General features: G+C 45.0%; 1 long non-coding RNA gene across 8 annotated transcripts in view; it reads right to left on the reverse strand.

Moving 5' to 3' along the window:
• Positions 1-1,118: 1,118 nt before the first annotated feature.
• LOC117074336 overlaps positions 1,119-25,521 on the reverse strand; it is a 53,012-nt gene continuing 28,609 nt past the window's right edge. For 2 of the 8 annotated variants that reach the window (XR_004433555.1, XR_004433554.1), the window contains 5 exons: positions 24,710-24,812; positions 11,154-11,328; positions 9,791-10,036; positions 7,312-7,555; positions 2,482-2,913 (listed from right to left, as the gene is read on the reverse strand). This is a non-coding gene — a long non-coding RNA (uncharacterized LOC117074336). Of the gene's footprint in view, positions 2,417-2,481; positions 2,914-7,311; positions 7,556-9,790; positions 10,037-11,153; positions 11,329-17,066; positions 18,115-19,216; positions 19,267-24,709; positions 24,813-25,521 lie in introns of those variants that run through there. The other 6 variants (XR_004433556.1, XR_004433551.1, XR_004433552.1 and 3 more) reach the window with 6 other exon arrangements.

The raw sequence follows: 25,521 nt of genomic DNA on the forward strand, positions 1-25,521 counted from the left end.
GGCCTTGCGGACAGCTTTGGAGCATGAATCTTAAGGCACACCACCTGTTTCTGCTGCTTTGGCACAGCCACGCGGCACCTAGGATCCTTCTCTGCACTCGACAGTGGCCTAATCCGTGCACCCTCTGATGGTGTTGGAGGGAGCTGGGGAGCAACATCAGATTAATAGACTCTGGGCTATCTGTATGACATGCAGATTTCACCCTCTCATTCTTAAAGGGTGAAAGGCTCCAATTCAGAAAGGCGAGGATGGGGCCCAGGAATCTGCAATCTGTGTGTGTGTTTTTAATGGAGTCACTCTGTCACTCAGGTTGGGGTGCAGTGGCACGGTCTGTGCTCACCGCAACCTCTGTCACCCAGGTTCAGGCGATTCTCCTGCCTCAGCCTTCCGAGTAGCTGGGACTACAGGCGCACAACACCACACCTGGCTAATTTTTGTATTTTTAGTAGAGACGGGGTTTCACCATGTTGGCCAGGCTGGTCTTGAACTCCTGACCTCAAGTGATACGCTACCTTGGCCTCCCAAGGTGCTGGGATTACGGATATGAGCCACCATGCCTGGCCAGAATTTGCATTTTCTGTTGTTTGTTTGTTTGAGACAGAGTCTCGCTCTGTGGCCCAGGCTGGAGTGCAGTGGCTCCATCTCGGCTCACTGCAACCTCTGCTTCCCGGGTTCAAACGATTCTCCTGCCTCAAACTCCCAAGTAGCGGGGATTAACAGGCATGCACCACCATGCCTGGCTAATTTTTTTATTCTTAGTAGAGACAGAGTTTCTCATGTTGGGCAGGCTGGTCTCAAGCTCCTGACCTCAGGTGATCCTCCCGCCTTGGCCTCCCAAAGTGCTGGGATTACAGGTGTGAGCCACTGCGCCTGGCCTGTTTTGTTTTCTTAAATCCAGAAGTTCTGATTCGAACCTCAACCTGCCACTTCATTCCCAATCCTCTGAGCTTCATGAGCTCCAGATGCAGGGCTGTTAATCACAATTTCTTTAATTCTTTATAGCTCTTGTGGAATTAGAGTGGTAGATATTCTTTTTGGGAAAAACATTAGAAAATGCCTACATGTCTTTATTGAAAGAATTTAAAACAATGCATTTCTCTAGGGTTTATTTTCCCTCACGGCTCTCGACCTTCTCAAAATATAAGATTGGCGGATTAATTATAGTGAAAGTCTTCAGTTGGATGTTTTATTATTGCATTTTTTAAAGTCGTGTTTTGTAATTGCCCTGACAATGTAAGGAATGATATTTGTGAGGGTGAGTCAACAACACCTTCCCTGTTGGTGTCTGCCCTCTAATAACCCCGTGGGCTGGATCCCTAGCACCTGGAAGGAGTCATCATGGAACGTTAATGAGGAGGAAGGCTGGTGCTGGCGCCTGGAACACTTCAGAGACAGAAAGCAGTGACTAGGCCAGACAGGCCCGTTGTTTTTGCACTTTGAGAGAGAAGTGAGAAATGGAAAATAGTCTCTTTGTCTTCTCAGCAAATACAGCCTAGGTATAGAATTTCTCTGACTTCCTATCTCTGAGATGCGGGCTGCCCAGTTCCATGGAATCATGGCAAGTGAGAAACTGTCGTTGATAAGAGTTCAAGAAAATGAATATTCTCTCAACTCTGTGAGGGCCAGTGGGTTCCAGGTGAGACAAGACAACTTGATGAGGGTCGTAACTGAGCCCCCAATGCATTTAGAAGCCTCTGGATGGCCGGGGAGTGCACTCCAGCCATAATGGAAAAATTATATTTTGAAGTTAAATCTGGCAGTGTTTTTTCCAATATTTAATAGGCCTCAGGAAAGAGCGAATACATTTCCTTCTTTGTTCAGAGGGTGCTCAGCTTACTGGAGTCATCTCTGCTATGGCTTTATTTGCCAACAACAGAGAACTTGCTCTGCAGCAGCCCCAGGCTCTCTGGGGACCCCACAGGCTGTGCAGATCCCCCACTCCAGAACCACACAAGGAGACGGAGCAGGAGCACACCCCATCTTCCAGGCCCGGGACAGCTGCTGAGCTCCAGGACACCGACTCTTGAAGGTTGATTTTGACTACCTACCAAGCACCAGCTGAACCAGTTCTGCTTGTGAGGGGTCTGCGGTATTATTTGCAGGTAAAGAAAGTGAGATGGAGGGAGGCTGAAAGACTTGGCGCCAAGTCACAATGCCCTGCTGAATGTGGCCCACCTGGATATCCTGGGTGCTTCAACCTCAGCAGCTCTCGGCAAGTGAGTGGGCAATGAAGGATGGACGAGGGACATGGGAGAGCTAGCCTGGCTGCACAGTCCCAACTCTTCCTGCCACATCACAGCTTCTGCAGTTGGAAAGCCAGAACAGTGATCTTCAGTTTGTTCATCAAAGGGCCAAGAAATGTGTCCCCACCTTCTCTGCTTCAATTCGGGTGCTCTTAAGCCAATTATTTCGTGCCCTAAACCAAAAAATAAACTCTACAGTTACAAACATCAACATTGCATAGGACAGGATCTGGCCCACAGGTAAGAAAAGTACCTACAAGACAGCTGCATGGACCTGTGGGTGCATTTCCTGTTACCCCCAGGGCATCCCAGAATGCTGACAAAGAGAAAACTAAGGCCTTCCCACTCTGATTTGTTATATGTCGTAACACCAAGCAAATGACTGAGGGGACAATTATGGGGACCAGAGGAAAGTGCCTGTATTGTGTAGATCAAGTCCAAAGCAACTTGTTTCAGACAAAACATTTTGCTTTGGAAACTTCTGAAACTTCCATGGCCCTTGAATATGGCAGAGATGATCTAAAAGTTTTAGAAGCCGTTCAAGTACCTGTGGTAGAGGCAAGGCATGGGAGTGGTGATCTTTAAGGGGCTTGTCTTTAGTTGGAGGGCCACACACAAAGCAGGTGGGCAGAAAACTGAGGTCTCCCGAGAGCAGGTTTCCAGACAAAAACTTAAAGAAAAAATGACCAAGAAAATACCTGATATAATTGACAATGGCATGAAATGAAAAGTTTATCATAAATTCTAATAAAAACTACAATGGGCTGGGCGCAGTGGCTCATCCCTGTAATGGCAGCAGTTTGGGAGGAGGAGGCAGGAGGATTGCTTGAGGTCAGGAGTTTGATACCAGCCTGAGGAACAAAGTGAGACCCTGTCTGTATTTTTAAAATATACTTTAAAAAATATTTTTAAAAAAAACAGCAGATGCATATCCCTACTGCATTTGAGACCTGGTTTCGGCCCGGCCTCCTCTAGGTAAGCTCACGAGCAACACTAGAATCTCAGCTTTCTCTGTTCGCTGATGTCATCTGAGGTTTTTCTTCTTCTTCTTCTTTTTTTTTTTTGGCAATGGAGTCTTGCTGCGATGCCCAGGCTGAAGTCTAACGGTGTGATATCAGCTCAATGCAACCTCTGCTTCCCTGGTTCGAGCCATTCTCCTGCCTGAGCCTCCCGAGTAGTTGGGACTACAGGCGCATGCCACCATGCCCGGCTAATTTTGGTATTTTTAGTAGAGACCAGGTTTCACCCTATTGGCCAGGCTGGTCTTGAATTCCTGACCTCAAGTGATCCACCCAACTTGGCCTCCCAAAGTGCTGGGATTATAAGTGTGAGCCACTGCACCCAGCCCATCTGAGGTTTTTCTAATGTAGAGAATATACCATAGTGTTTTAAATAACCTACCCTCTTACATTTGACTGCACTCCCTTCTTCACCACACAGATTGGGGGCAGGAGCTGGTTTTTCAATGAGAAGAATGAACAGACCTAGTAGGCATTGCCTTCAGACCCAGGTAAGAGGAATCCCAGCCTTGGGACAGCAATTTCAAGGGCCAAGCCCATAGGCCATCCTTCTAGAACATTTCTACGTAGCTAGGGCTTCATAAGTCGCTTGCTGGGTTTGTCCTCCCTGAGTGGACTGTGTTGTCGATGTGCACACCTGTATTTCCATGGAATGGTCTTAGTCCTGCTGCTATAACAGAATACCTGAGACTGGAAAATCTCTAAACAATAGACATTTATTTCTCACAGTTTTGGAGGCTAGGAAATCCAAGATCAAGGTACCAGCTGGTTTGGTGTCTGGCGAGGGCTGCTCTCTGCTTCCAAAATGGTGCCTTGGGGCTGGGCACGGTGGCTGATACCTATAATCCCAGCACTTTGGGAAGCTGAGGCGGGCAGATCACCTGAAGTCAGGAGCTTGAAACCAGGCTGGCCAACATGGCAAAACCTCATCGCTACTAAACATACAAAAAATAAGCCGAGCATGGTGATGCATGACTGTAATTCCAGCTACTTGGGAGGCGAGGCAGGAGAATTGCTTGAACCCAGGAGACAGAGTTTGCAGTGAGCCAAGATTGCACCACTGCACTCTAGCCTGGACAACAGAGCGAGACTCTGTCTCGAAAGACAAACAAACAAAAAACCAAAATGATGCCTCAGTGCTGGATCTTCCAAAAGTGATGAATGTATGTTCTCGAATGACAGAAAAGACAGAAGGGCAGAAAGTGTCCAAACTCGCTCCCTCAATTCCTTTTATAAGGTGCTAATCACTCCCTAAAGGCCCCACCTCTTAATACTGTTGCACTGGGGATTCAGTTTCAGCATGAGTTTTGGACATTCAAACCACAGCATTGTGCACACTCCTATTTCATTGGAATGGCCAAGGGGCAGCTATTTGCAGGGTTCTGACAGAGCTCCGCTGTGGAGCTGGGGTGTCCACATGCCTGTATGGAAGAGCTTTCATGGCACCGGAGCCTGGTGGGAAGAGAAGGGGGCTGGGCTATAGGCTGGGCACCAGGGACTATCACCTTGTGCCACTACATTTAGTGTGGAGTTCCAGAGAGGCCACAAATTCTGCATTTGAACTGGACTCCCCAGCCTCGTGTTCCTCTGCAGGATGTAAAAGGTAATGCCAGCAGATGGTGGCAGTGCTGGAGGCCCCTGGTGGGCAGAGGTCACCTGGCTGGAGTGGCAGGGGTGAGGAGACGCCTCCCAGCATAAGGAATGTGGGCTTCTGTTGGGTCTCTTGTTCCAGGCCCCACACATGTTTCAGGCAGCCTGGGTATGTCTTGGCTCACTCAATCCCTCAAAGCCCTGTTTAATTATCATCTTGCTGTCACCTATGTGGTGCCAAGAAACAAGTCACCAAAATAATGAAATGCCTAGCTAAGCTTAAAAACAAAACCATGAGGACTTTCTGGATAAATTATGAAAAACAAAGTGCAAACTGCAGGTCCCTGTAATGAATTAAGACTCTATTCCAAGAATGCGTTAATTTAAACAAGGGAGTATAAGGCAAAGGGGGGTGATTAGGAGAGGAAGGCGGCTGACATCGAACTGACTATACCAAGGTTCTTCCTCAAAAACAAGAGTGCATTATTTGTGGTGACCATTCTTGGTATTGTTCTATTGCTTTAAAACACAGCATAAATACAAAAATTAGCTGCGCCTGTAGTCCCAGCTACTGGGGAGGCTGAGGCAGAAGAATCGCTTGAACCCAAGAGGCGGAGTTTGTAGTGAGCTGAGATGGTGCCACTGCACTCCAGCCTGGAGACAGAGCGAGACTCCATCTCAAAACAAACAAACAAACAAACAAAAATAGCAACAACAACAACAACAAAACAGCATAGCATCATTCTTGTAGATGCCACTCATTTAATATATGAGTAAATGTACTTGGTTAGGCTAGATTGGAGCGCTCGTCTGCACTGCTTAAAAGAAACTATTTACTAAGAAAATTCGAAGGATAAGCAAGTGCAAAGGGAATGTTAGGTTTAATTAAGAAATCAGCTCTTTAAAGGGCTTAACCAGAATAATTGTTGGTATGCAAGTGGAGCTGTGAATTATAAATGAATCATCCATTCTTTGAAGGATGATCTCTTCTTGGAAAAGGATCTCTTCTTGGAAAGTCTTGGGGAGCATTTTAAGTTGTTGAAAGCCAGGCATGGTGGCTCACGCCTGTAATCCCAGCACCTTGGGATGCCGAGGTGGGTGGATCACCTGAGGTCAGGAGTTCGAGACAGCTTGGCCAACATGGTGAAACCCCGTCTCTACTAAAAATACAAAAATTAGCTGGGTGTGGTGGCATGTGCCTGTAATCCCAGCTACTTGAGAGGCTGAGGCAGGAGAATTGCTTGAACCTGGGAGGCAGAGATTAGTGAGCCGAGATCGGCCACTGCCCTCCAGCCTGGGTGGCAGATAATAATTACTGAGTCGTTTTAAGCCAGTAACGTTTGTGAGGTGTTTATTACATGCTAGTTCCTCAGTTCCAAGCATTTAGTCTTCACAACAGGCCTAGGATTATGACCATTTTATAGAGAAGGAAAATGAAGGCCTCCAAGTACCTTGCCCGAATTACCTAGCTAAATGCTAGGAAAGCAAAGACAGGTACAACAGGCTGTCTACCTCTAAGAAGTTTGCTACCTAGTATTTTTTAATGTAACTTCTCAAATCAGTTCAGGCCAGCTTCCTCTTCCAGCTCATCTGAATTTGGTGAGTTTCAATAAAATAAAATAAGAGAAACGTTTCTAAGCAATTAACTGTTGTCATGTATTATAATAGGAATGAGGGGGAAGCTGTCTTATGGAATATTAAGTCTTCACTTGAGAATGAATTGCCTGAAGAACATTCTTATTTCCAGATTGTAATATGGTCTTTTTATGCCTGAACAATGACAAGAAAGAGTGATGATTTTGTAACAAAACCTCAGGGATGCTATTAACAAGTTGGCATTTTTAATTCATGTGGAAATGCTATTTTATTTATCAGAGAATTGTAGCAGGGGTGCTCATTTAATTAAGAATCTGATGTTGCAGGAGGGCAATTGAGTGAAGTTTATAATATCGCAGACAGACGTGTATGCAAACACGAAAGAAAATTGGTTAAGGATCTAAGTGCCAGCTTATTTTCCCTGGAACAGTTCATTTTTACATGATTTGTGAGCTGTTTCATAAAGGAATCATATAAGTATATTTTATCCTTTTAAAGATATTTTACAGTAAACTCATCTAACTAGTAATTGTACAAGGCTCATAAATAGTCAAAAAGAAAAGTGCCTCTAACTTTTAGCAATATGAAGGTGACTCTCTCTGTATTAGAAGGCAGTTTAGGATCTAGTAGCTTTCCCAACTGCAAGTAAAGTAATGGCATATTCTAAATTATATGAACGACATCACAACATCATAAAACCAAAAAGGTAAAGAAATAGGTTTGAATGAGAAAGTATTCTGAGAAAGGTGGAGAATGGGAATCAGATATGGATTGGAAGGAGACAAGAGATTGGAAAGGTGACAGAGGAGAGGCCCCACTATTGGTGGCTACTGCCTACACCTTCACCAGGAAGTGTTGCTCACCTGTCCAAGCTACAAGGTCTGGTCATCTCATCGATCCAAGTGCCTCCAGGTGGATGTGCCACTTCCAAGGCCCAGCCCTCCTAAGCCACCTCACCTCAAGGTCTGGATACATTTGTTCACAGTATGCCCTTGTTGAGTGCTAATTGTGTGCCAGGCACTGGGCTGGGTCCTGGGGACACACCCATGAACAAGGAGAGCAGGTTCCTGGCCTCTGGGAGTTGACATTCTAGTCAGAGAAGACAGTCTGTAAACACATAGATAAACAATTGCAAGAGTTGCAGATGGCGATTTGTGCTGAGAAAATAAAGCAAGGTAAAGAGATTAAGTGTGAGAGAAGAAAAGGGGCCGTTTAAAGAGGTGGTTAGGGAAGGCCTCTCTGAGGTCAGGACATCTGACCTGGGAAGGAGCCAGCGATGGGAAGCACTGGGTGGGGAGGACACTCCAGAAGGAGCAAGTACAAAGGCCCTGGGGCAGGAAGGACCCTGATGTGCTGGATGAGGAGCAAGAGGGTGCCAATATCACTGAGCTGGAGAAGAGGAAGAAAAGTAGGAGAGGAAGATGAAGAAGTCACAGACGTCAGGCCATATGGGCTGTTTAGGCATGGCCAAATGCTTGGATTCTCTTCCAAGGAGAATGGGAAGTCATTGGAAGATCTTAAGTAGGGACATGATAAGACTGATTTATATTTTCCAATTATTACTCTGACTACTCTGTGGGGACCAGATTATAGGAAGATGAGAATAAGGTGAGTGAAAAGGGTGAGCAGTCGTGGCATCCGCCTCCTTCCACAGAGATGAGTACAGGCTGAAGTCTTGTCCATTAGATGCTTCTGCGGAAGTTACAGGGAGCTGACTCTGGCCTTGGAACTAACTGTGGTGGGATCAGAGATGGGGGAAGCAGAGATGGTGCAAGCTTTGGCCCAAAGATCAGAAGCAGAAAGGACTCTGTGCCTCTGGCAAGAGGACAACTCCATGTTTTCTGTGCAAACATCCAAGTTACCATTTCCCCAGGTGACACTGCAGCTGTGGGACCTGTGAACACAGCAACAGCTAACCATTCTGAGTTTAAAAATCAAGGACAGTACCTTCATGTTTATAGTACAGGGGCAAAGCAAAATTCATTGACAAGCATTTCCTTTAAAATACAGGGAAGGAAGGTTCCATTGTCTACAAATTCTAATGGAAATTAATAAAATGAGCAAATATCACAAATGTTGTCTTTATTCTGTGTGGTGTATTCTGCGTGGTGTCCTGGTTATATGAGTGTTTACAGAAGTTTTTCTAGCTTATCTCTTGTCTCAACTGCCAACTGTCTGTTTTTCTCCATAAGGGTTTAAGTTCCTTAACCACGAATTGTCCTGTCACTGAAGTTCGTAGCCTAATCCCATGCAGGGGATACAGGGGAATCATTTGGTTTGGAATGACTGGAAATCAGGGTGCCTGCTTGGGGAGGGGGTTGATGAAGCTAAAATGACAGGTAGGGGTTAGCTATGGAAGGGGAGAAAGCCTTCATTTTAAAGTGGTGAGGTCCTGGTGTCCCTTGGCAGGCATTGCTGCCCTTTAGCGCTGGTCTTTACCTTCTCCAGCCAGGCATCCCAACACACAGAGTCGTCGGGGGGCCAGAGTCACCCTGTGTGGAAGTGGGAGAAATGCTTTCCTAAAGGGGCCTCTAAAAAGTGCTGCTGCACGTGATTGCATGTGCGTACGTGAGTGCATTAAGCAATGTTTAGTGCAATCGTACATCCAGATTTTACTTACGACTCCCTCTGTCCTTAGGAGTAGTAAATTAGGGCCAGTTGGCTCTAACCAAGGGCTGAGTTAGTGCCAAGCACTGGCCCTTCCTGGGGCTGATCCTCCTCACGAGGTCCAGCCTGCCCTGTCTCTTCAGACGAATTATTTCTCAGGTCAGGCAGCGTCTCCGGCTCTTAGTAAAGAGACGGTGTGGCTCAACCCCACCAGTTCATCTGGCGCATCTGGACACAAGCAGCCCATCCCATCCGCACCCCAGCTACCTAAAGCAAGGGGGTGATATGAGCCAATCTATGTTTACATAAAATTAGATGGCAGCCAAGGAAAGAATGATTAGCCCGCAGCAGAATCTCCTAGACAGCTGGTTGAAGGTAAAGGTTCCTATACCCTGCCTGGAAATTCTCATTCGCTAGGCCAGGGCAGGGCCTGAGAATTTGCATTTTAAGCCTGTGTACTTGCCCGCTCACTTCATGATTCTGACAGTTGGCAGACCTTATCAAACACTGGACTAGAGAGAAGCTAAGCTGGTGGCCACATCAGTATGGAGCTTGGATTGTGGGTGAGAGTTGGTAAAGGCCTGACTGAAGCAGCCACCACCATAGAGAGGAAGAGAAGCTGGATTCTAGGGAGAGAACAGGGAGCGAGCTTATGAGGATGGGCCCTGGCTGGGTGGGGAGAAAAGGAGGAGGGCAGGGAAGAGACTGCCTGCAGGGGCGCCTCCTGACCAGCACCTGCTTTTCTGGGAGCTGGCATCCACGGGATCTGCGGCTCTTCACACATGTAGGGGAGAGGTCCTGGGCTCCCTCTCCTCCAGCTGGCGCCAGCTGGCCCTGCTTTCCTGATAGCAGCTCTCAGCCTGGGGACAAGCCAGGGCCACTCCCTGGGAATGCTCAGGTTACAGATGCACCCTAGTCCCAAACACAGCTTCTCCATGGCCCCAGCTGATAAAGTTACCAAATGTCAGGTGTGACAGATTCCTGGAGGAGGACAGAGAGTGGAAATGATGGCTGATCCCAAAGGATTGCCTTCTAAACCCCAAACACGTTAGTGGTAACTACACCTGACATTTCCAGAGCCCTCCCCTTTACAGAATTTAAAAATGCCTGGACTCCACATGGACATTTTTCTTCTTCTTGTGGGTTTTTCTGTCTGTCTGTCTGTCTGTTTTGGATACAGAGTCTCACTCTCACTCCATCACCCAGGCTGGAGTGCAGTGGTGTGATCATGGATCACTGCAGCCTTGACCTTCTAGGCTCAAGTGGAGGTCTTCCCGAGTAGCTGGGACTACAGGGACACACACCACTCCTGGCTAATTTTTGTATTTTTTGTGGAGATGGGGTTTCACCATGTTGTCCTGGCTGGTCTTAAACTCCTGGGCTCAAGCGATGCTCACGCCTATAATCCTAGCACTTTGGGAATGCTAGGAGACTTTGCCCAGGAGACAGCAAAGAGCCAGCAGACAAATTCCTTTTCCTTCCTGTCCTGCTGTGAGGTGTGGTGGGTAGAAGAGAGGCACCCGGCCTCTTCTTCTTTTAAAATGATTTACACAATGGACTGTCATGTACCATGTAGAAGTTATTTTTCTTTTTTATCTGTTATTAAGTAGGGGTAGCATTACTTTTTTTTTTTTTTTTTTTTTTTTTTGAGATAGAGTCTTGCTCTGTGACCCAAGGCGGAGTGCAGTGGCACGATCTTGGCTCACTGCAAGCTCCGCCTCCCGGGTTTATGCCATTCTCCTGCCTCAGCCTCCCTGGTAGCTGGGACTACAGGCATGCACCACCATACCCAGCTAATTTTTTGTATTTTTAGTAGAGATGGGGTTTCACTGTGTTAGCCAGGTCTCGATCTCCTGACATTGTGATCCGCCCGCCTCGGCCTCCCAAAGTGCTGGGATTACAGGCATGAGCCACTGTGCCCGGCCAATCTTTTTATAGATGTGAATAATTTCTGGATATAAATGCCTCCCTACTTTTAGAGATTTTGATTTGAAGTTGCTATTTTCTTACAAAGTTGTCCCTTTTGTATTAAAGAAGTCCATATCATCGTGAGTGGCACCCCTGGGCCGAGAAAACCATTTTACCCAGAGAAATTCACCTGAGAAATTTTTCTTCTCCTGCCTCCATCTTCAGCCAAAGCGTCTGGTAGCTTTGCACCGAATGGCATTCTTGCAAATGTCATCCATCAGTCCTCACCGTGGCTGCAGGCCTCACCAAGGGACGGGGCCCTGTGCTTTGAGTCCAAAGACTTCATGTTCATGAAGATGACAGATCTTTCCACAGAGTGGGTAGGAAATGAGAATTTGGGTCAAAGTGATTGTCTTAACCTAGACTCTCTAGAAAAAAAAAAAGTCCCTGAGGCAAAGTTTCTGTGTTAAGGCTTAACTGGGAGGGGCAATACCAAGGCCGCAAGAGGGGAGGAAAAGGAGAGCTGAAGCAGGGAAGGAAGGGGTATTACCAAGCTGGGAACAGCTTTACAAGAAAATACACCCTGACCACAGCAATACCACCCTGAACATGCCCGATCTCGTCTGATCTCAGAAGCTAAGCAGGGTCAGGTCTGGTTAGTACTTGGACGGGAGGGATGGGAGAAAATACACCCTGCAGTCTTCCAGACAGGCCACATGGACCCATCTCCCATACCTGGGAGTGGGAGAGGGGAGAAAAGGAATGTCTGAAGGCTGTTTGCTGTCTCTGTCTGTCACTGGTCACAGGTCTCTCTGCGGGGCATTAATCCCCCTGAGGTTCTGCTGCTTTGTCTCCCCGAGTAGACACACCTCATGCCTGTCTCACTCATTCAGGGTTGACCTGGCATCAGGCACAACAGAAACATACAGAAGCCCAGTGTCCTCCCAGGAGTGAAGTGCAGGGGGGATGGTAGCAGCGGCCAAGGCCGGAGGACATGTGGGACCAAGTAGCCAGGATGGTGGGTGGGGTGACAGGAAGAGAGAGGGAATCATAATGACAACCTCTCACCTCGTAGAGCACACCAGAATTTTTTAAATGCTGTGCATTGGTTATTTCCTTGAATTTTCACAAGAATCCTCTTTCGTACATGTTATGTTGACCCTCACGAAATTGCCATATTGGCTCAGTGAGGCCTCCCACAAGGACACAAACTTGTTCCTAAACTTGCTAATCAACTGGGTTTTGTTCAGTGATAAACAGGGAGTTAGGGGTGAAAAAAGTGGTTACCTTTTTGCCATCCCACTGAAACCCCAGCCCCACCAGACCTCCAAATGCCATTTACAACTTCTTTCTCTAGGCTGGCGTCTGTACTCAGCAACATATGACAGGAAAAAGAAAAGTCTTTGAGAAGTTGTGGGGGAAAAAATTCAGACTTCTTCACTTTACAAACTACCAGACCTCATCTCTCTGCCATGCTCTTAATACTTACTGTGTGTGACCTTGTGCAAGTCACTTAACTCTCTGAGCCAAATGGCAATTTCATGAGGGTCAAAGTAATACAACATGGGATTCACGTGAGAGTTCAAGGAAATAACCAATGCACAAGCACCTTTGAAACCCTGCTGTGCTCTACAAAGTGAGAGGCTGTTATGATTCCCCCTTCCTTCCTGCTGCCCCCCCCCACCCCCACCAGCCTTCTTGAGATACTCTTGGCTTCTTTCTTGGCCCCTCTTGGGCCCTGACCCTCAGCTGTGTTTCCGGAAACTTTCCCACCAGTTTTCTGGCCCCAAATTCAAATCCGATTCTGGCTCCTTTTGCTCCTTGAAGCTCATCTGTCCCTTGAACTATTTAGCCTTGGGGCTATACTAGGGAGAATTTTGACGTATCAGGGATTCTACTCTTTTTTTTTTTTTTTTTTTGAGATGGAGTCTTGCTTTGTTGCCCAGGCTGGAGGGCTGGAGTGCAGTGGCACAATCTTGGCTCACTGCAACCTCTGCCTCCCAGGTTCAAGCGATTCTCCTGCCTCAGCCTCTAGAGTAGCTGGGATTACAGGTGCCCGCCACCACACCCAGCTAATTTTTGTATTTTTAGTGGAGACTCGGTTTCACCATGTTGGCCAGGCTGGTCTCGAACTCCTGACCTCAGGTGATCTGCCGGCCTCAGCCTCCCAAAGTGCTGGGATTACAGGGATGAGCCACCGCTCCCGACCTCTTATTTTTTTAGCTATAATGATTCGCAAGGGCAAAAATTTCACAATAAAAGGAGCTTTCTTTTGAAGCAATGAGTAAGCTCCTCACAAGTAGCAACATGTCGGGAACTGTAAACCCTTGTTGCAGGGGAAAAGCTGGTCTAACTATCCTAGAGGCTCTAGGTTCAGGCTGAATGGAAGTACATGTCGGCTCCCTCATGTTGCTAAGCCCCGTTTCCCCTTATCCCCCTTATCCTCCTTTCCTAGGCAGCGCCTCATGTTAGCCTCACAGTGACCCCGTGAGGTAGGAAGAGGCATCTCCATTTTTAAATTGGAAGCAAAGGTTCACAAAACCTGAATGATTTCCTCCGGGCCCAGTACAGCCAGTCTGAAGCCATCTACAACAAGAAATTGTGTCTTCTAGTTCCAAGTACTTTCTTTTTTTTTTTTTTTTTGAGACGGAGTTTCGCTCTGTTGCCCAGGCTGGAGTGCAGTGGCTGGATCTCAGCTCACTGCAAGCTCCGCCTCCCGGGTTTATGCCATTCTCCTGCCTCAGCCTCCCGAGTAGCTGGGACTACAGGCGCCCGCCACCTCGCCCGGCTAGTTTTTCTGTATTTTTTAGTAGAGACGGGGTTTCACCGTGTTAGCCAGGATGGTCTCGATCTCCTGACCTCGTGATCCGCCCGTCTCGGCCTCCCAAAGTGCTGGGATTACAGGCTTGAGCCACCACGCCTGGCCTCCAAGTACTTTCTATTCAACACCATTGCCATTCTTTTTGGCTTGTCCCTGTTCCCTTTATTCTTGGTTTTCATAAGCACTTTTCTTTCCAGGGAAAGCGTCCTGCCTTCTGACAGCTGCTTGTGTTCTCAGTAACACTATTTGTTTAACTCATTGAGAAAGTCAGTCACAGAACCATGCAGCCATCAGGGACTAACCTGAGGCCTTGAGCCCCGTGGAGGCCCAACCCGATGTTTCCAAGTGGGTTTGAGGGGGCCTTGGGGTGCTAAGGGTCTGCTCCAGAGTTCAGAGCAGAAGAAAGGCCCAGGGTAGCTCCTCACTTGACCTCCTATTTTGGAGGTCCCCTTGTGGTGGGGCACCTGCATCCCCATGGGCATAAGGGTCGCACTCAGCACCCACAGGGCTTTCATTTGGTGAATGCTATTCAGTGGTTTCTGGTTGTCTGAAGGGCGTGTGAGTTGATGAGATTTTGAGAGGGGAACTGGGGGATGGGAGTGGAGTGAGCAGGGACTGGAGAGGCAGAAAAGGAGACTGTGGAGAGGAACTTCAGAGGAGGAGATGATGAACGGGATGGAAGGTGGCCGTGTGGTGTGCATTCATTCACCTTTCCTCGTACCTGTTTCCCCATGCAAGCCTCGGTCAAATTAATGTTACTAATGGGTGCGTTTGGCGCTAATAGGGTAGCAGTGGGAGGTAACTGGTTGGGCTTGAGATGAAGGTAGGGAACAGCTGAGTGCTCCTGGTCATATGCAGGTCACACACCACAGATTTCACTGGGGAAGAGGCACCAATCTTCTAATCTGAAGATAAATGTTTATCAAGATATCCTCCTTCTGGCTGGGTACCATGGCTCACGCCTATAATCCCAGCACTTTGGGAGGCCAAGGCAGGCAGATCACCTGAGGTCAGGAGTTTGAGACCAGCCTGGCCAACATGATAAAACCCCATCTCTACTAAAAACACAAAAATTAGCCGGATGTGGTGGTGGGCACCTGAAATCCCAGCTACTCGGGAGGCTGAGGCAGGAAAATTACTTGAACCCAGGAGGCAGAGGCTGCAGTGAGCCAAAATTGCACCACTGTACTCCAGCCCGGGTGACAGAATGAAACTCCATCTCAAAAAAAAAAAAAAAAGTTCTCCTTCACATCTTCTAAATCACTCCTCTTTTAATTCAGTTTCAAATCCATTTCTTCTGGTCTGGCTCCAGTTGAGTCCTTGTCAGTGTCCCAAAGTTTGAGCCACAAAATCCCGAATTGTAGAAAAAGGAGTAGCTGGGGAAGGGAAAAGTCTGTGACCACAGTCAATGGAAACTGTGGACCAAGCAGTTCTGGAAAATGAATTACACTGTTACAGAGGCTTGGACTGCAGCCATAGGAAGGAAGCTATTGTTCTGCAGAAAAGATCATGAACAATTCCCACTTGGTAAAATGAATGAGAAGGAAAGTCAGAAATACCTGAGTCTTCAGTGGTGTAATTTCTAATGCTGATTGACACCAATCTGAAGCAGCCGAGAATACTGACAGCAATGTGGAAAAAAAATGCCATTCACCGTGAGTCCAAATGGGTACCGAAGCTGCTAAGTGTAATTTAATCCCCTCAGCCCTGTCCGGTTGCACATATAAATCTGCCTTCTGTCTCTATATGTGCCAAGGGGCACTTCCATCTTTGACAGCAAGACCAAAGTCCATGCCTATTTTCTCAGCAAAGATCTCCCTGTTTGTGTTAAATCAGTCCGTGTTGTTAAGCTAAGGGCATTCTGTGTAGAAACATCTCAGGCATTAAAATTTGTAAAATCTAACTAGTGTCTGCCCCCTTGCAGGGCCCTGTCTGTAAAAGCAACTAGGTCCTTTTTTTTTTTTTTTTTTAATCAGCTACCATTTAGATCTCAGGACACATTTTCTTATTTCATTTGACATGTGAGAAAATTGTTGCATGCCAGTTGAGCTGTAAGGTGAACTTGACTGTGATAATGGGACACAGCTCAGCAAAGACAGCAAGGTCAGCTGACTGGTGTTCTGTTTTCTGCACGCTGTATCCACTGACCTGGTTCAGGATCACCTCTTTGTTCTGCAAAGGGCTATCAGATTATCACCAGGGTGGTCCAAGAGCATCTTCTGTACAATTAGCCGGTAAAGACACTAACAAATATATGTGGAATGAATGGATTCAAAGGGGTAGATGAATATTTGTAATTTATCCCAGACACCCAGCTTGGCATTGACCTGTCAGTCTACATTCAAGCATTTTTTTCCTTTTTCCAGATAGGTCTAGAAATTCTTGTGTGAGTAGGAAAAAACCTTAGCATAGGAAATGTCCATTAGGCCAGGCACAGTGGTTCATGCCTGTAATCCCAGCTCTCTGGGAGGCTGAGATGGGCAGATCATTTGAGGCCAGGAGTTCCAGACCAGCCTGGTCAACATGGTGAAACGCTGTCTCTACTAAAAACACAAAAATTAGCCAGGCATGGTGGCACCTGTAGCACCAGCTACCTGGGAGACTGTCGTGGGAGAAGTGCTTGAATCTGGGAGGTGGAAGTTGCAGTGAGCCAAGATCGCACCACTGCATTCCAGCCTGGGTGACAGTGCAAGACCCTGTCTCAAAAAAAAAAAAAAAGAAAGAAAGAAAAAGAAAAAATATCTATTAAAATCTCCAGTTCTGGTAGTTAAAATAGGCTAGATATGCCACAGTAACAAACATCCCCCAAATCTTAGGATTTATACAACAGTTTATTCATAGCTCATCCTGGTCTGCTTTTGGGTTTGGGTGGCTGCTATCCAGGGCAACTGTCCTTGCATGATGACTTAGCACACCATTCGATCTCACAGCTTTTCTTTATCAAAATACCCTTCCCTGATTGCCACAGTAGGGGAAGAGCAATTACATGCTTCCACCTGGAAGCAACATGTGTAATATTTAATTTGCAAAAGCAAGTCCCATAGCCACACTGAACTCCAAGCAGGTAGGTATACCAGTTATTGATTCCTGTAAAACAAACCACCCCAAAACAACATAGTTTATTACTTCTCATGGTTCTGTGATTCAGCTGGGCAACTCTTTTTTTTTTTTTTTCCCGAGACAGGATCTGGTTCTGTTGCCCAGGCTGGAGTGCAGTGGCACGATCCCGGCTCACTGAAACCTCTGCCTCCAGGGTTCAAGCAATTATCCTGCCTCAGCCTCTCAAGTAGCTGGGATTACAGGTGCTGCCACCATGCCTGGCTAATTTTTTGTATTTTTAGTAGAGACAGGGTTTCAACCTGTTGGCCAGGCTAGTCTCAAACTCCTGACCTCAAGTGATCTGTCAGCTGGGCAACTCTTTTGCTGGTTTTGCCTGTGCTTCCTCATACAGCTGTATGTGGTTGGAGGATTGTGCTGGAAAGTCCAAGATGTCCTCATTCACATGTGTAGCGATTGTTTCTGGCTGTTGGCTGGGGTATCTTGGTTCTTCCCTGTGTGGCTTCTCATCCTCTAGTGGGCGGTCTCAGCTCACTTCCTTACATCATGATCTCAGGACAGTGTTCCAAGAGGACAAAGGCAAAAGCTGTGAGATCCTTTGAGTCCAGACTCCAAAAATTGCACAAAACTCTGCCATATTTTATTGGTCAAGGCTAGTCACAGGCTGGCCCAGATTCAAGGTATGGGGAAATAGTCTCTTAATGGAGGGGTTGCAAATGTTGTCACCATGTGTTTTAATCTATCACAGCAGGTACATGTAAAGCCAATTCTCATTATGTATAGTAGTTATGTTTTACAAAGTTGTTATGAACACTGACTTAGAGAATATTGAACCATTGCTCCTAAGGGAAATACAGGGTTAGGTTCCTACAAGCCCCTGGACACACCTAATCAATATATAACCTTGTTTTATGTGTGTCTATTTAAAGACATCTTACTTTTTAAATACATATTGTTGATTCCTTAACATTGAACTCATGGCCAAAAGCACTATAATTTATGCCTGAACAAAGCTTATCTAATACCTGTATTTTCTCCATAAGGCACATCATAGGCTTTTTGTGCTTACAAACATCAGCATTATGGCATTACATCTGGGAAACTGAAATAACCAGCAGAAAGAAAAAAAAGTAAAAAGTTTGTTACTGAATAGGCCCCCAAAAAGGATACTTGTTTATAATATGAGAACTGAAAAAATAAGGCAAAATATAGCCTTGTTTCATTGACAGCTGTTTGTCAGGCAACACAGATTTTTTCATCACTCTGCACATGCCTATAAATGACCAAGAAAGCAACATGAGTATTGATTTGGGAATTACAAATAAATTTTAACAAGTAGGTGAATTCACAAATACAGATCCATGAGTAATGAGATCAACTATACATAAAAGAGGGAATCCAGATATTGGTGAACATAGTACTTCCTGGCACATCCATTCATGAGAAAACAGGAAGAAGAAATGAACATTTATGGAGCACTTCCTATGTGCAGCCCCTATGCATCTACTAACTCGCTTATCACAGCAACTCTATGGAGTAGTTAGTAATATAACCTTTTTTTATATGTTGCTGGATTCAGTTTACTAGTATTCTGTTGAGAATTTTTGCTTTTATATTTATGGGGGATATTGGTCATGTAGTTTTCTTGTGATGTCTTTTTCTGCCTTGGTATCAGGGTATTACTGTTCTCATAGAATGAATTAGGAGGGTTCCCTTCTCTTCTGTTTATTTTTGAAAGAGTTTGTGTAGGATTGTTGCTAATTCTTCTACAAACGTTTGGTAGCCTTTACCAATAAAACCATCTGGTCCAGGGCTTTTCTTTGTGGGAAGATTTTTGATTAATAATTCAATCTCTTGTTATAGGTCTAATTAGTCTTTCTTTTCTTTCTTCTTTCTTTTCCTTCCTTCCTTTCTTCCTTTCTTGCTCCTTCCTTCCCTCCTTCCTTCCTTCCTTCCTTCCTTCCTTCCTTTCTCTCTCTCTCTCTCTTTCTTTCTTTCTTTTTCTCTCTCTTTCTGTCTCTCTCTCTCTTTCTCTCTCTCTCTTTCTCCCTTTCTTTATCTTCCCTGCCTGCCTTCCCTCCCTCCCTCCCTCCCTCTCTCTCTCTCTCTCTCTTTCTTTTCTTTCTTTCTTCTTTCTTTCTTTGTGTTTGGGACAGAGTCTCGCTCTGTCACCCAGGCTGGAGTGTAGAGGCATGGTCTCGGCTCACTGCACCCTCCACCTACCGGGTTCCAGCAATTTTCCTGCCTCAGCCTCCCAGGTAGCTGGGATTACAGGCATATGCCACCATTCCTGGCAAATTTGTGTATTTTTAGTAGAGATGGGGTTTCACCATGTTGGACAGGCTGGTCTGGAACTCCTGACCTCGGGTGATCTGCCTGCCTCCACCTCCCAAAATGCTAGGATTATAGGCGTGAGCCACTGTACCTGGCAAAAAAAAAATTAATTCTTTTTAGAGACGGAGTCTTGCTATGTTTCTCAGGCTGGTCTTGAACTTCTGGACTCAATCATTCCTCCCACCTTAGCCTCCAAAATTGCTGAGATTACTGGCACAGGCCATTGTGCCTGGCTTAGATTTTTTTCTATTTCCTCTTGAGTCAGCTTTGATAGTCTGTGTCTTTCTAAAAATGTGTTCAGTTTATTTCGGTTATCTAATTTTTTATTTTATTTATTTATTTTTTGAGACAGAGTCTTGCTCTGTGGCCCAGGTTGGAATGTAGTAGTGTGATCTTGGCTCACTGCAACCTCCACCTCCCAGGTTCAAGCGATTATTCTGCCTCAGCCTCCCGAGTAGCTGGGATTATAGGCATGCTCCACCATGCCCAGCCAATTTTCATATTTTTGGTAGAGACAGGGTTTCATCATATTGACCAGGCTGGTCTCAAACTCCTGACCTCATGTGATCCGCCTGCTTCAGGCTCCCAAAGTGCTGGGATTATAGGTGTGAGCCACTGTGCCCAGCCTAGGTTATCTAATTTGTTGGAATACAATTGTTCATAGTATTCCCTTATAATCCTTTCTGTTTCTCTAAGTTCAGTGCAATGTCCCCTCTTTCATCTCTAATTTTAATAATTGAGTTTTCTGGATTTTTTTCTTGGACAGCGTAGCTAAAGCTTTGTCAATTTTTTTAACCTTTTTGAAGAACTAACTTTTAGGGTTGTTGTTTTTTTTTTCTATTTTTTTCTCCCCCATTTCATTTATTTCTATTCACCTTTATTACTTTCTTCCTTTGGCTTGCTTTGGATTTAATTTGCTCTTCTTTTCTAATTTCTTAAAGTGGAAGGTTGGGTCATTGATTTGAGATCTTTTTTCCCTTTTAATATAGGCATTTACAGCTATAATTTTCCCCTGTAAGCACTGTTTTTGTTGCATCCCATAAGATTTGGTATGATGTGTTTTGTTTTCATTCATATCAAAGACTTTGCTAATATCTCTTATTTCTTCTTTGACCTATCGGTTGTTTAATTTCTACATATTTGTGAATTTCCCAAATTTTCTTCTGTTGTTGATTTCTATTTCCGCTGTGGTTAGAGGACATACTTTGTATGATTTCAGTCCTCTTAAAATTAGAGAGTTGTTTTCTGGCCTAATACAGGGTCCATCCTGTGAAAGATTCATGCACATTTGAAGAATGTGTAGACCAGGTACGGTGGCTCACGCCTATAATCCCAGCACTTTGGGAGGCCAAGGTGGGTGAATCATGAGGTCAGGAGTTCGAGACCAGCCTAGCCAACATGGTGAAATGCTGTCTCTACTAAAAATACAAAAGATTAGCTGGGCGTGGCAGTGGGCACCTGTAATCCCAGCTACTTGGGAGTCTGAGGCAGGAGAATCGCTTGAACCCAGGAGGCAGAGATTGCAGTGAGCTGAGATCGCGCCACTGCACTCTAGCCTGGGCGACAGAGCCAGACCCTGTCTTGGAAAAAAAAAAAGGAAAAGAATGTGTATTTTGCTGGTGTTGTGTGGAGTTTTCTGTGGATATCTGTCAACATCTAATTGGCTTATAGTGTTATTCAAATCTTCTGTTTCCTTGTGGATCTTCTACTTAGTTTTTATATTCATCATTGAAAGTGGGATATTGAAATCTTCAACTACTATTGTTGAATTGTTTATTTAACTTTTCAATTCTGTCATCTTTTTCTTCATATATTTTGGAACTCTGTTGAGAGGTGCATATATATTTGAAATTTTTTTGATTGACTCTTTTATCATAAAATTTCTATTTTTTTCCTCTAGGAAAAATTTTGTCATATATTAGCATAATATAGTATAATTTATTTGTATTTTTTAATCTGATACTAGTATTCTATTCCAGTTCTCTTTTGGTTATTGTTTATATGGTGTATCTTTTTCCCTTCTTTTGCTTTCAGACTGTTTCTGTCTTTGAATCTACATCGTCCCTTACAAAGAACATATAGTTCTATGATTTTTAAAATTCATTCTGCCAATCTGTCTTTTAATGGAGTGTTTAAGTGTTAATCTTGAGGATCCTGTGTATATGATGAGTTACTTTTTTTTGCTGTTTTCAAGATTCTTTGTCTGTGGCTTTTGACAGTTTGATTTTGAAGTGTCTAGGTGTGGATATTTTGAATTTATTCCACTTGGAGTTTGTTGAGCTTTGTGGATGTGTAAATTCATGTTTTTCGTCAAATCTGTTAAGTATTGAGTCCTTATGTCTTCAAGTACTTTTCTCCCCCTTTCTCTTTCTTGCCTCTTTCTGGTACTTCAGTTATGCATATTAACACTTGACGGTGTCCCACACAAGTCTTTGAGGATCTGTTCATTTTCCTTCATTCTTTTTCTTTCTGTTTCTGAGATTGGATAACCACAGTTGGCCTATCTTCAAGTTTCCTAATTCTCTCTTCTTCCTGCTCACACCTTTCCTGATGTTCCTCTTGCGAATTTTTCATGTTAATGCCAGGATTTCTAATTGATTTTTTAAAATAAATTATATATATATATTTTTTGAGTTTTTTTGGTTTTTTTTGAGACGGAGTCTCGCTCTGTCACCTAGGCTGGAGTGCAGTGGTGTGATCTCAGCTCACTGCAACCTCCAACTCCCAGGTTCAGGTGATTCTCCGGCCTCAGCCTCCTGAGTAGCTGGGATTATAGGTGCGTGCCACCACAACTGGCTAATTTTTGTAACTTTTGGTAGAGATGGGTTTCACCATGTTGGACAGGCTGTTCTCGAACTCCTGACCTTGTGATCTGCCCACCTTGGCCTCCCAAAGTGCTGGGATTACAGGCATGAGCCACCGCGCTCAGCCAATTTTTGTATTTTTAGTAGAGACAGGGTTTCACCATGTTGGCCAGGCTGTTCTTGAACTCCTGACCTCAAGTGGTCCACCTGCCTCAGCCTCTCAAAAGTGCTGGGATTACAGGCGTGAACCATTGCACCTGGCCAGGTTCTTTAGAGATGTTTTCCTTCATTTTTTTAGACATGGTTTTCAAATATATATTTGAATATATTTAAAATAACTGGGCCAGGCACAGTGGCTCATGCCTGTAATCCCCAGCACTTTGGGAGGCCAAGGCGGGAGGATCACTTGAGGTCAGGAGTTTGAGACCAGTCTGGTCAACATGGTGAAACCCTGTCTCTACTAAAAATACAGAAATTAGCTGGGCATGGTGGCGGGCGCCTATAATCCCATCTGCTCGGAAGCTGAGGCACAAGAATTGCTTGAACCCAAAGCACAGAGGTTGCAGTGAGCCTCTGCCTCCCAAAGTGCTAGGGTTACAGGCATGAGCCACCATGCCCTGCCCAAACTAGACATTTTAAATAATATAATGTGGCAACCTGGAAATCAGATTCTCCACCCTCCCCAGGTTTGTTTTGATGGTGCTGTTGTTTTTGTTCGTTTGTTTATTGACTCTTCTGAACTCTGTTTTCTTTGTCAGGCGAGGCCACTGAAGTCCCTGCTCAGTTAGTTTAATGGTCAGCTGATGATGAACAGAGATTTTTCTTAAACAACTGGAGCCAGCAAGTCTCCCAGTCTTTGCCAAGGGCTCCGTGTGAGTGTTGGGGCATGCCTTCAACATGAAGCCAGGTAGTCGACAACTCTGCCTTGGTGTTGTCTTTCTGCTTTTCAGAAAGATTGAAAAATGTGGCCTTTATTTAGAGACCATGTGTGCAACTAAAAATGAAGTTTTTTTTAACCAAGGAATGCGGGAAACTAGCTGTCTCTGCTGCCTTCATTTTACAGGTGAAGAAACTGAGGTTTAGAGAAGTTCAGTAATTTACCCAGGGACATCCAAGCAGTAGGTAGTGGTGCTAGGATTAAAATCAGGCAGCCTAACCCTAAATCCTGTACCTGAGCATAAACCACCATAGGTAGTGATGCTAGGATTAAAATCAGGCAGCCTGGTCGGTCGCTCATGCCTGTAATCCAGCACTTTGGGAGGCCAAGACAGGTGGATCATGAGGTCAGGAGATTGAGACCATCCTGGCCAACATGGCGAAACCCCGTCTCTACTAAAAATACAAAAAAATTAACTGGGCATGGTGGCATGTGCCTGTAGTCCCAGCTACTCGGGAGGCTAAGGCAGGAGAATCGCTTGAACCCGGGAGGCAGAGGTTACAGTGAGCCGAGATTGTGCCACTGCACTCCAGCCTGGTGACAGAGCAAGACTCTGTCTCTAAATAAATAAATAAAACCTGACCCTAAATCCCTTTGCCTTGCACAACAGGAAACTGAGGTTCAGAGAAGGTAAAGAACTCTGAGGTCACGTAGCTGCTAGCGCAGATTTGTCTGGCCCCAGAGCTCATTCTTTCCCCCTTAGTTGCCCCAAACCATCTATCTTACCCTGGTGGGCCACCAGGAGGAGTGACAAAAAATAGACCTGAATGTTTAAGCTGAAAACACCTAGAAGAGGCCAATTTAGATACCTAAGTAAAGTGCCCTTTAAACAACCAGGACAACAGTAAATGTCTGAAGGTCAGCAAATGAACCAAAATGCTAGATAATGAGAAAGAGAGCTATTAAGGAACAAACACTGTAGAACTTGCTTGTATACTGGAGCAGGATTAAGGGACCGGTTAGGGCAAGGCTATGAATTGCCATTAAGAAATCAGTATTAAAAGTTGCTGTCTTGAATGGGACTCTAAGTACCTTTTGTTTGTTTTTCCCACTAATCTCCCAGACTCCCAGGCCCTTCCAACCAGTCAGGAGGTTAGTATTAGTCCCTTTTACCCCCATACATCCCTGGGGTGGGGTTAGGCCCAGTTAAACCCAGGCCTTAAGGTTCCATTGAACCCACCTAAGGTCTGTGGGAAGAGACCTCAGTGCCTGTCTTGATTCACCTATTTCTTTTCTTTGTCAGCTCTTGTTTTTCTTCACCATGGATTATCCTCAAGCTGAGTTAATTGAGTCCTGAATAAGTAAGGGCATGTTGTAGTTCCAAATTCAGGACAAGTTTTCTATTTGACTAGAGGTCCTTTTCATGTTGCTCACAGAGGAGACACTCAAGAGGGGGTATCTATGGAATTACAGTTTGATAACTAAACAGAAGCACAATTGAAACTCTGGTGACTAATACAGCCCCATTCACACCTACCCAAAGATAATCCACTGCTCTGTCTGTGGTTTGAGTTGATCACAAAAAAATACAGATTTGCTTCCAGCAGCTAAAGTAATTTTAGCTTTATCAAATGGTGTATGTTTGGGTTTCTGGAGTTAAAAAAAACTCATGGTTGGACCTTGGGCACTCATAGGAAGCCGCCTGTCTGTTTCCACCCTTGCTGCTAGGACTCTCCTCATTGCTGTTAGCACACAGTGGATTTCTACTGCTAAGAACTTTCTCCTCCACCCTGCCTGGCACCCTAAAAAATGGCCTGTGCTGATACCTTCTCTCCTCTGCTCCCCATACATACCACAGGTGCAGGAACAGCTCCAGCTCTGCCTTTGTCCTGCTCTTTGAACTTTTTTCAGGCTTCCCCACTGCTCTTTCTTTGACTTCATACCTGGGTTCTTTTTCTGTACAAGGTTAACAGATATATCATGAGAATACTAGATTCCATTTAACTTTTTAAAATTTAATTAAATAGAGGTAATTATAGATTCACATCAGATTGTAAGAAATAATACAGAGAGATACAATGTGTCTTTTATCCACAATTTCCTTCCAATGGTAACATCTTACAAAACTCTAGTATGTGCAATATTACAACCAGGAAATTGATGGTACAATCCACAGATCTTGATCAGATTTCCTTCCTGTCTTACATGTACTCCTGTGTGTGTGTGTGTGTGTGTGTGTGTGTGTGCATGTGTATTTAATTCTATGCCATTTTATCACATGTGGAGGTTTGTATATCAATCACCATCTCTCATGTTGCCTTTTTGTAACATAATCTATTGCCCTTTCCTTTCCTCCTCCACCCGCTGGCCCTAACCCCTGCCAATCACTAAGCTCTACTCTCTCACACTAATTTTGTGGTTTCAAGAACGTCATGTAAATAAATTCATAACATCCATAATTCTTTGGGATTGGCTTTTTCACTTGAAATCCATCCAGGTTTTTGTGTGTGTCCATGGTTTGCTCCCTTTTTATTGCTGGGTAGTAGTCCAATGTCTAGATGCACTAGTTTGTTTAACCATTTGCCCACTGAGACATCTGGGTTGTTTCCAGGGCCTATGATAAATAATGCTGCTGTGGACATTTGTATATAGGTTTTGTATGAAC

Source organism: Trachypithecus francoisi, unplaced genomic scaffold (assembly GCF_009764315.1).
Source record: "Trachypithecus francoisi isolate TF-2019V2 unplaced genomic scaffold, Tfra_2.0 Lachesis_group5, whole genome shotgun sequence".
In the NCBI taxonomy this organism is placed as follows: domain Eukaryota; kingdom Metazoa; phylum Chordata; class Mammalia; order Primates; family Cercopithecidae; genus Trachypithecus; species Trachypithecus francoisi.